The 10,367-nt window shown below is 39.7% G+C and overlaps 1 long non-coding RNA gene across 3 annotated transcripts in view; it reads left to right on the forward strand.

The window, feature by feature from the left end:
* LOC144212315 (uncharacterized) overlaps positions 1–10,241 on the forward strand; it is a 51,554-nt gene extending 41,313 nt beyond the window's left edge. For all 3 annotated transcript variants that reach the window (XR_013329744.1, XR_013329742.1, XR_013329743.1), the window contains 6 exons: positions 2,029–2,196; positions 3,292–6,181; positions 7,571–7,655; positions 7,923–8,077; positions 9,319–9,442; positions 10,185–10,241. This is a non-coding gene — a long non-coding RNA (uncharacterized LOC144212315). The remainder of the gene's footprint in view (positions 1–2,028; positions 2,197–3,291; positions 6,182–7,570; positions 7,656–7,922; positions 8,078–9,318; positions 9,443–10,184) is intronic.
* Positions 10,242–10,367: the final 126 nt, after the last annotated feature.

A 10,367-nucleotide genomic window follows, 5' to 3' on the forward strand; every position in this document is an offset into this window, starting at 1 on the left:
ATCTGTTGGTAAGCCTGAACACTACATTTTGATACTAGAGAGTACCTCTCTCTCAACGCGATGAGCTGTGAAATATTTGATGCTGGTATTAGGAGCTGAGTGCTGTTATTACAATCCCCTCCCATTTCTTCATCGGTGGAGTGCCTTGAGATTTGCAGCATTCTTTTGTAATATGAAATGCTCAGGTACTACTTCTTCAATTTTAGAGCTGCTTATCCTCATAACGGTCGTGGGGGTGCAGGACCTTATCACAGCCAACTGTGAGCAGGAGGCGGGGGACACTCTGAATGGGTTAATTTCACTGCCCTAGACATCAAATCCATTTAAACTAGAAAGGTCTGGACTTTGTAATCATGTTTCAATACCACTGACGGCGATAAACGCCCAATCAAATTTGACTGGTGGGCTTGCAGTGATCCAATGATCAAAGTTTTGTATCAAGAGCCAAAACTTCCAACATAATATTTTCTCCTTGCCAGTGAATTCATTGCGATCGAACGATCCACTCCGTAAAAAGTGTCAATACGATTATGAATAGAGTCGTTAGGTGGGGGGAAAAAAGACATTTTGTCACCCAAAGCGGCGCCCTCCTCGTTGGCCCCCACCACCTTAGCCGCAGAATGACGGATCGATGGAAGAATGACGGCGGTGACGAAACCCCAAGATTGAGGATTTACATCGTCCCCTGACACACTCGTATAAACGCCCTCAATGATAAAGAGAGTGTGCCGTGACAAGGACACCGTTTCTCATTCAGCTGCTCCCAAGTTAAAAGATTTGCCATCTCTCTGTCTCTCTTTTAGCAGATTTCAGTGCGTAGCGTTATAACCTTTGTGAATTATTTAGTTTATTGACCTCTGCGGGGATTTAATATGAAGGTCGTTTCCTGCTGGCGGAGCGAGCGCCGGCGGGGTCCTCAGGTGACACGGCCAAGGTCGCCTGTCTCCCTCCAGTTAATAATATATTTGTCACACGCGGTGTTAGCCTCCGACACAGCGCTCCTGTCTTCTGCTTGATTAGTGCTACCAATAAGTGCTGCCAAAGATAATAAAGTAGACATTGGCTTAAGGAGACGTGTCAAATGTCTACTGCATCTTTCTCCCCCGCGTAGATATTTACGCGCACGCAGATTCACACCCTCTCCCCCGCCTCCTCCCGTCTGTTCTCTTGTTTTATTGTTTCCGAGATGAAGGTTAAAGGGAGATGCTGAACAGACAGAACAGCCCGAGGGCCATGGTGGGCCTGGCTGCTCTCGTAGCAGCAGCAGCAGCATTAAAGAAGCCCTCGCTTCTACTGCTATACACGCGCTAACTATGGCGGTGATTTGTCAGAGGGGCATAAGGGCCAATAGGGAGAAGCCATGGGGGCGAGTAGGTTACGGTGTCTGATGGCCAAGGGTGGCAGTGGAGAGCTTCTGTTCCCTGACTATGCCTGTCACTGATAACTTAGATATCTATGGAGTCCTATTAGCGCCTACTACCTAATTTATTTTCTAGCCCTAAATCAGCTATACTTTACTTTACTTGTTCTTTGCCAGTTTTCCTTTGTGTTGATATGCAAACCACACTCTACAGTCTGGATTATATGTCATCAGGTCCTGAAACTATATTGTTTCCAAACCTGTGCAATGATATCGGCCATTGTTTGGGGTGGGTATTACTCCAAAACAAGAGATGAATACTGATATAATTACACTTCCAAGTTGAAACAGAAACCAGAGGATAGATGGCTAGTGTGTCGAAAGATCAGTGAATTAGACTACTCGAATCTTTATGTATCATTTGTACTTAAAAAAATCAGCTATTAAACCAAATACAATGATCATTTTAGAAGATCATATTTAATGCAGCAAAAAGACATCACCCGAAATTAAAAGAGGGGTATAGGAGTGAGTCAAAATGGCAGGTTAAATATTCCAGAACATGAGCATGATGTATGATTTTGCGACAAGGAGCATTTTCCCTGAATGAATAGATGTATTGAGTCTACTAATGACTTTCTATTCTTGACATTTTTCTCTATTTTCAGAATTGCCTGATACCATGCATTACCTGGATCATTCCAATCTTATAAATGATTATTATCACAGCTCAAGGGTTACCCTGCTTGCTGCCCGTAGTTGGATGGGATAAACACAATGCTACAACTCTAGTGAGGATCAGCAGAATGAAAGAGGGATTTTTAAAAGCATTTGAAGTAAGTATTATTTTTTGCTCTATACATATATATAGCAAAAGTCCAGGGAAATGTACTCATTAGCAACCAGACAACCCCATTGTAACAGCAAATAAAACAATATTGATTTTTTTTTTTTGCAAGTGGCAACGGGTATATGCATCTTATTGATTAGGATCAAGCACTTATCACTCTTCAGACCCAGAGTTTGTCAATGTTAAGCACAGGTCTCAGGACTTAATTATTACCGTGGCCTACACATGATTCCATACCTCATGGTGCACAAGCAATACGTATATACTTGCGTTTGACCTTCTTTATTGGATGACTGGGAGAGGATGTTCACCCTCTGGCAAAGGATAATATTTTATTGTCCAATTACAGTGTTGCAGTAAAGCCTGGCTCTTGATTGACTTAAATGTTACGCTCTCGTCTTACCTAATCATTTTCCTTGTCGTGTTTACAACAAAAGGCGTCTTAACGCTTGTTATTAAAGTTCCACTGATAAACGACAGAATATGGGACGGACCATGTTAGGTGTTAGATTGGCCTTGTGGATTTAAGCCATAAGTGATGGGGAAGTAGTAATGTGGAAGTAGATATTGTTTGTTATATAATTCATTTAAGTTGTCTGAGTTGTGTAGCAAGAAATGATGGAGAAATCATTGAAAACACGATTAAATGAAATAGATTGTTTCACAAATGACTAGTGTATTAGTACTAAGTATTTGCTTACATTTTTTGTGCCCACTACTTTGAATATTTTTTATCTTCTTGTCTCTGTAGCCTTTATTCAATTATATATCATCTTTAAAGGCTTGGCAAATCCTTGAATTTTATTTACTGGTTGCTATATTCATCGCGACAGTGTTTTTGATGACACTGTTGTATTTAGCTTTGGAAAGATTTGGCCTCTATCTGTAAGGATTTATAAAACAATACTCCCTGAATGTATGGGGGATCTTGGTCATAGATTAATAGGCTAAAAGGGAGCAGTGTGCCACACAAGGTTCTGCTGTCAATCGTTGAATCTTGGTACGAGGTCAATCAATGTTTTTTCTACGTGCTATGCTCGCTCCCTCCTACTCGAGCTCTCTTTCTCTCTCTCTCCACCAGTGATCTTCTCAGATCAGCGGAGGAGGGAGGAAAATCAATGAAGTAAAGTAATCACTTGGCGGAAGATGCAACGAAGGCCCGGGGCCCGCCCGGCTACCTTAGTTCCATTTCACGCATCAGCAGCTACAACACAAGCACACATGGTTTGTTTGGACTCCCATCTTAAACAACATCCGCAGCCCCTGCACTCCCAAACCCTTTTTGTGACCTATTCCTACTCAGTGGAAACTCCCAGATTGCATTGCGGCATTCTACACCATCTACTAACTGACAACTCACGGGCTATTGATCTGCAGTCAGTCTATCTATTAGCCACACCACAGTCTGAAAATGTCATTTAAGAAAAAAATAGACTTCACTGAATCTGACATCATGTCTGTTTGCCTCTTATTATCTTTGATTAGTTGTGTGAGAGGCCATTGTAAAAATCGTTCAGAGTGGCAGACAAGCCCTGGGTGGGTATTTGCTTAACGAGTAGTCTGGAATACAAATGGCTGTATAAGATGAAGAAATGCAGTACTAACAAAGGACCTGAGGCAGAGGTCAACAATGTTTCATAGAGGTCAGGTTAAAACGGTGATGGCCGCTGCGTTAAATCTTATGCAGACATATTTCAGCGTGTCCTTAGGTCTCAGCAGCCAGAAGGGGTCAATATGGGAGAGCCATTTGTGGTGATTCCAACAATTTAATGCCGATCTGTCTCTGCTTTACAAATGTGCACAAAAGCGTGGAGAAAGAGATGACATTTGTCTTGTAATTGGAAGAACTTGAGTTCTCTTTTTAATCTATACCACACAATCAAATAGGGACTATGGTTGGTTAACTGATCCCATGTCTGGAATGTTCTGACCCAACCTACAATTGCTGGAATGGCATTTTAAAAAAAAAAATCCCTTTACTCTTATTGTTCCTAAAATTATTTTGTTCATTTGACAGTAAGCATGATACTATTTGCCCATTTTTCATCCATATGTATTTAACATACTTATGGGTCACATTTAATCTTGACCCAGCAATTCCCAAGACATGAGCATGAACCATGCCATTTTTTTCCTATTGCAAAGCTGCTATACGATGGCCTCTGTCAAGGTCGAGTGACGTTAGCAGAGGGGCAGATAACTCTGTCGCAAGCTGTTGAGTTTTCCTTTAGCTTATAGGCAGAACATGTTCTTGAGTGGCACAGGGTCACCCTGATCTCTGATGACTCTTGTTCTCCTCCCTCCTTTCCCTTCTCCTTGTCTGTATGTACTATGTGTGTGTGTGTGTGTGTGTATTTTGTGATCTTATCTTAAACTCCCCTCCCACTCACTGCTCTTCCCTGAAGCTGTCTTAGGGATGAACGCCTCATTGTTTTTGTCCCGCTACTGCCTAAATCTGAGTGCATGGGTGTGGATGCAGAAGCTTAATATTCTAGTTGACCTTTTCTAGAATGATTAGTGCTTAAGGCTGGGCCAATCACACTTATTACAATTACACATTCAAAGTTAATTGTTCATTTCACACACTGGTATTTTCCGAATTGACATTTAAGAAAAAATATCTGGTGACTTTGAGAGTTTGTTATATACTTGCAATTGTGTATCTAATATGTATCAGATTATTATAAAAGTGCAGGTTTACTTTTCTAAATTTTGAAGATAAAATGTCCTCCATTTCTGGAATGACCTACATGTTTGTCCAAGTGGAAATCCTGCTCTGGTCATGAAAGTACACATTGTAGTGATTCTGCTAGCCTCACATTCTACAGCTCTGTGTTGATTTTACTGTTAAGAATAGAAAGTTTGACCTTCTTTTGTGACAATGGCCTTGCTTCCAGCTGCACACCTTCCCGTTGTGGTGTCACACGTTAAGGTCCCATCCCATCTTTTCCTTGTCCGCCCTGTTTATTTTCTATTCTGATCATGCGGGGTACTTGGTTTCACACAAATCAAGTGCACCTTTAGATGTCGTTTCTCGGCGGGGCGCTGAGTGATCGAGGAGAATATGTGGCGCCTCCTCATGAGGGCTCCAAAATTGATGTGCCCTTTTGGCTCCAGAGAGAGTGACCTTAAAAAAAATCAAAAACACTCAGCGAGCGCCACAGCCACCGTCTCCTTGCTGATCAATCTCAATCTTGCACTCAGCCTCCCTCAATGCTATTCAGACTTTGGAAGCTGTCAAAGACCAAGTGCTCTTGGGTTTAAATTCTTGATATGTGCGGGCAGGTAGAATGAATACCACAGAGCTCTGCAGGCAGATAAAGTGCAATTGGTTGAATATTGAAAGAATGTCTTGTGCGTAACTACATTAGAGTCACATCGGGAGACAGCCTTGATGGGGAAAGAAAGCTATTAGAGAGGCATGAAGCGCCAGCCATCACCAGACTTCAAATGCAAAGGAAAATGTCTGACAGGGTAGAAGTATCTGAAATGTATTTTTAATAGATTTCTGCCCTTTGAGCATGCTAATGACACTTCAAAGGAGTTGGAAAAATAATTATTCAATGTATGGCTGCTTCTTAAAGCCTTTGGAGGATATTACTGTTCATCCAAGTTTGCCTTCATGAGAGTTGCAGTATATATTTATTATTATGAATGATTGTCAACTAGATATTAGGGCTGGGAAATCTGGCTAAACAAGATTTTTATTTCTCATACAATGTGTAGTTTTCGTTGTAGTGTGTGTTTAGATGTACTTTTAAGCCATCTTTTTTTATGGCTATGACAATAAGGCAAAAAGTTTCCTTTTTAAATGTTTTGACCATATGTTTCTTTTCCGGTGTTGACCTTGGACGGGAGCTGAGGGAGTTGGTAAATGCACTACAAAGGACTTGTAAGAAGCAGAAGTGAAACATGTGTGCACACTGAAGGGACAGTATCCACTGAGAGCCTGCTGTTGCGGAAAAAACAGGGTAAGTTCAGGAAGCATGCTTGAAAACCCTAAAATGTGACGAAATATTGTTTGGGGAAGATATCCGTAACAAAAACCCTTTTCATTCACACAACTGTAGGATGTGAGCGCCAGGAAAAGCATATAAAATTCATAGCCCATAACATAGTTTAGGGTTTCGTCGGAGGACTCGTATAATATGTGTAGATAATTATCTCATCAAAAAACATGAAATACCCTATTTTCTGTATTATATGTCGCACTTTTTTTTCTTAGTTTGGCTGGGCCTAAGACTAATACTGGAACACCTGTTACATGTTTTTTTTTTTTTGGGGGGGGGGGGGCTATAGTTATCCAAAATAATCTAAATATTATATCACCAGGTGCTATTTAGCCTGTTTTCTCCATTTAACTATTGTTTTCTTGTCTTGTGATCAGATAAAAAATGTCCCACTTTAAAAATGTGATTCATACTCCAGTGCGATTTATATATTGTTTTTTTTTATTTTTACTTTGGGGCCACTTAGAGTCAAAAAAATAACAATAATCACTTCTGTCCTTTACCATTCATTGGAGAACACAGATTTTTTCCATTAAAATGTCTTTTTTCAGCGAGAAGTCGACACCCACGATATAGTACTTGACCAATACGATGCATTTGGTCCGATGTTGCCCCCGGGCCGCGAGTTTGATACCTGTGGTGTAGCTAGTCCCTCGAGTCCATTACCTGGACATGTATGGCTTCTGCCCCCGCTGTCCCTGGCGACCCTGTCATCCCATTCTCCTTTTACCGACTTATTACTCCCTCACCGCCTCTGTGCCACTGCTCACCTTCCTTCCACCTGCTCTTTCCCTCCGTGCCATTTTGGCTCCACTCCCTGATGATGTCAAGGTAGTCCACGCAGTGACTAATTCTCCCAGTGACACCCACTCCTGACCTTTCATTGCACCTTAAGAAAAGAAGGATTTTTCACCCCCCTCACCGACGTAACTTTTCATCGGCCGTGACGGCTCCCGGCGCATTTCGAGCCATCGGCGTGGCCCCGGACCGGCAAAAAGGAGTCCGGGGGGCTTGTGCTGTCAAGGCGCAGAGTGTCACGCCTGACCCCCGGGTGGCTCGCTGGATGACAGGAGACAGAACTGCTATTTGTTGTCTGAAAAACCTTTGAGGAAGATGTCAGGGGGCATCTTGGTGGCATATCCACTGCCCATGAGACCTCTCAATGCACTTCACCTTCACTTTTACGAACAGCCTCCATCCAAACACTGCACAAATGATATAGCACCATATCGCATCTATTTTGTCAACAAGCCTCAGAGCCAAGCACTGTTGACGCTATTGTTGTTCAGAGACTACAACTGCCCTCACACAATGCCCAATTTTCATGTGATTTTTTTTTTTTTTGACTAGGTTCCGTTCTTTCTGATGATGGAAGTCTACAGTAATAATTGGGTTACAATACAATCAGAATTGGACATTTTCACTGCAATGAAAGGTAGGAAATCTCCCTTTTTCCTCAAAGTGCTAAAATGGTGCAGAATTTTTCCATCTCAATTAATGTATTATTGGCTAACCAAAAAAGTTTTCTTCTTGTGAACTTTCTCTGCTTTCCATGCTAAAGATATCCACCAGGAACACACATGTTAGGTTGGAAAGAATACTATATTAGGTTTGCAAGCTCAGAAGTAAAAGCACATTCTTGTTGTTGACAAGTGAAAGGTCCTTTCTTTTATTTTATTTATTTTTTATCTGGAATGTGTAGGTTGGTATACAAGCGAGAGGAGGCCTACTTTCCACACGGCCTCACAATGACAAACCCTTTGTCAGTGACAAGAGCTTTGTAGAGATTTACATGCCTATAGAAGGATTTTTTTAATTGACATTATCCAGAACAACGGAGCATGCTAAGGGAAAGAAGTAGGTCACAAACGCATTATCTATTTGATGTTTTTGACAACACTTTTATGATCATCTATCTTTAGATACAAAGGAAGCATTTCATTATTTGTGCCTTTTGATAAATGTTGCCATCTAACGCAGCTGCCGAACGCATGAACGCTTTAAGTCGTAACATAAAAAAACCTTGTCTTTTTGTGCAAGTAAAGTACAGTAAAAGGAAATCCGGGACGCATCGCGTAAGCCAGGAACGATATTGCCTTAGGGTGTAGGATTAAATATATTTGACATGGTTTTTTGCCCCAAGAATGTGTTTGTTTTAAACAGTTACATTTGTTTGACTTGGGATTTTGTTGGCGTTGATTTTACAAACAAAAAAAATGCATTGTTGGCGTATGTAGTATTTGGTAAATAGTATTTGGGGGGAAAAAAAACACAATCAGCGTTCATACCTCATTTTCAATCACAATGTTCACAAATGTAGAAGCAGTGCTCTTCCTATTCCAATTAGCCCAAGTGTAAAATACTAAGACAAGATCTAAAAAAAATAAAAGGAGAAAAGAAGGATTAAAAATATTTTTTTCCAAATACACCATAGTAAGAAGTAATCCCCAAAAAAGTCAGATTGTCAATAATTTAAATGTGTTTTGAGCTGTGAATATTTTGTACCACGTACTTCAATACTCATTTAGGCTAGGGGGGAATTTATCAACTAAAAATAGGTCTATTGTTGAAAAGCTGTCATAACACAATGTCTGCAGTTCTTTTCAAAGTTAGGACTAGGTGAGGGATTACAGTAGAAATCTATCATTTTCTCTGTGCATCCTTCTGCTGTCTCATTAACCTACACAAAAGATGTCTGGGAGTCCTTAAATGAGACACTCATAGGATATTGGACTTAGTCATCGTACTCCCATAACTCCCTTCAGACACACTGCGGATAACTAACCAGATTGTCACCACCACGGTGATAATGAAGGCATAGCTGGTGAACTCTGGGGCATGCTGGATCAAAGGCCATAAAGGCCAACAGTAGAACAACAAAATGTGCATGGAAACTCCCATAATTGGGTCTTGTGAGCCCTAGTTGCAATTCTCAGTATGTCTATAAATTTAACGACCTACATTGACACACGAGATGAGCTTAAAGTTGAGTAAACATAGATAGCCGCTGTCAAAAGTGTCGTTATTGTTGTTGTTTGCTGTTGATATGGAGCCATGTCAGCCTTATCCCAAAACTAATCAACACCCCAAAATTACAGATCGAGCGATATGGAAATTTCATCGTTTTGGTGAAGAAAAAAAAAGAATTCAAATAGGACAGGAAGGAACAATCCACCCAAACCATAGAGGATGGCATTTGAAATTATTACATCACTGGCAAAGGTATGAAAAATGTTGTAATCGTTATAAAATGATAATCTAAGATTGTTAAATTTGACAGTATTTTAATGAATAATTATAGGTTAAATATTAAAGTCTCTTAAAATAAATGATTCATATTCAGCTATAACTGCATGAAATGTAAGAGGTATATATATATATATATATATATATATATATATATATATATATATATATATATATATATATATATATATATATATATATATATATATATATATATATATATATATATATATATATATATATATATATATATATATATATATATATATATATATATATATATATATATATATATATATATATATATATATATATATATATATATATATATATATATATATATATATATATATATATATATATATATATATATATATATATATATATATATATGTTTGTGTTTATTTATGTGTGTATGTGTGCGTGCAGAATCTTTGTTTCTTATAAGAAATGCTTTAGGTGTAGGAAATAGTATTCGTATGATATAGGTCATAGCAGCGCTCAGTGTCACTATGCCACAAAATCCAATCTTACTCATACGTGACACGCTGACCTTTGGCTTAACATTCAAATGGTCAATTCCAGTGGTGCCCGTCGAGCTGTGGGACTTTTAAAGAATACTATTTCCTTTTACTGTAAGCTTATCTTGAAGCGGAGTCCTATTTATATAAGCTCTATGTTGTGTCCTTCATCACTCATCGCGACTTCAACTCCCAAGGAGAATGGAGATCAGATAGGAAGGTCCCACATCAAGGAGAGGGAAGCCATTTAAAGGTGACATTTTAGTCAACACAGCAGATGCTGCCAATCTGTCTTCTTTCCTTGGCTCCGTCTTCTGGCCTGCTCTCTCTTTCTCTCTTTGCCTTGCCATCGCTCTTTCTCGGGCCTTCTCTAGCCTCCT

Source organism: Stigmatopora nigra, chromosome 19 (genome assembly GCF_051989575.1).
Source record: "Stigmatopora nigra isolate UIUO_SnigA chromosome 19, RoL_Snig_1.1, whole genome shotgun sequence".
Classification (NCBI taxonomy): domain Eukaryota; kingdom Metazoa; phylum Chordata; class Actinopteri; order Syngnathiformes; family Syngnathidae; genus Stigmatopora; species Stigmatopora nigra.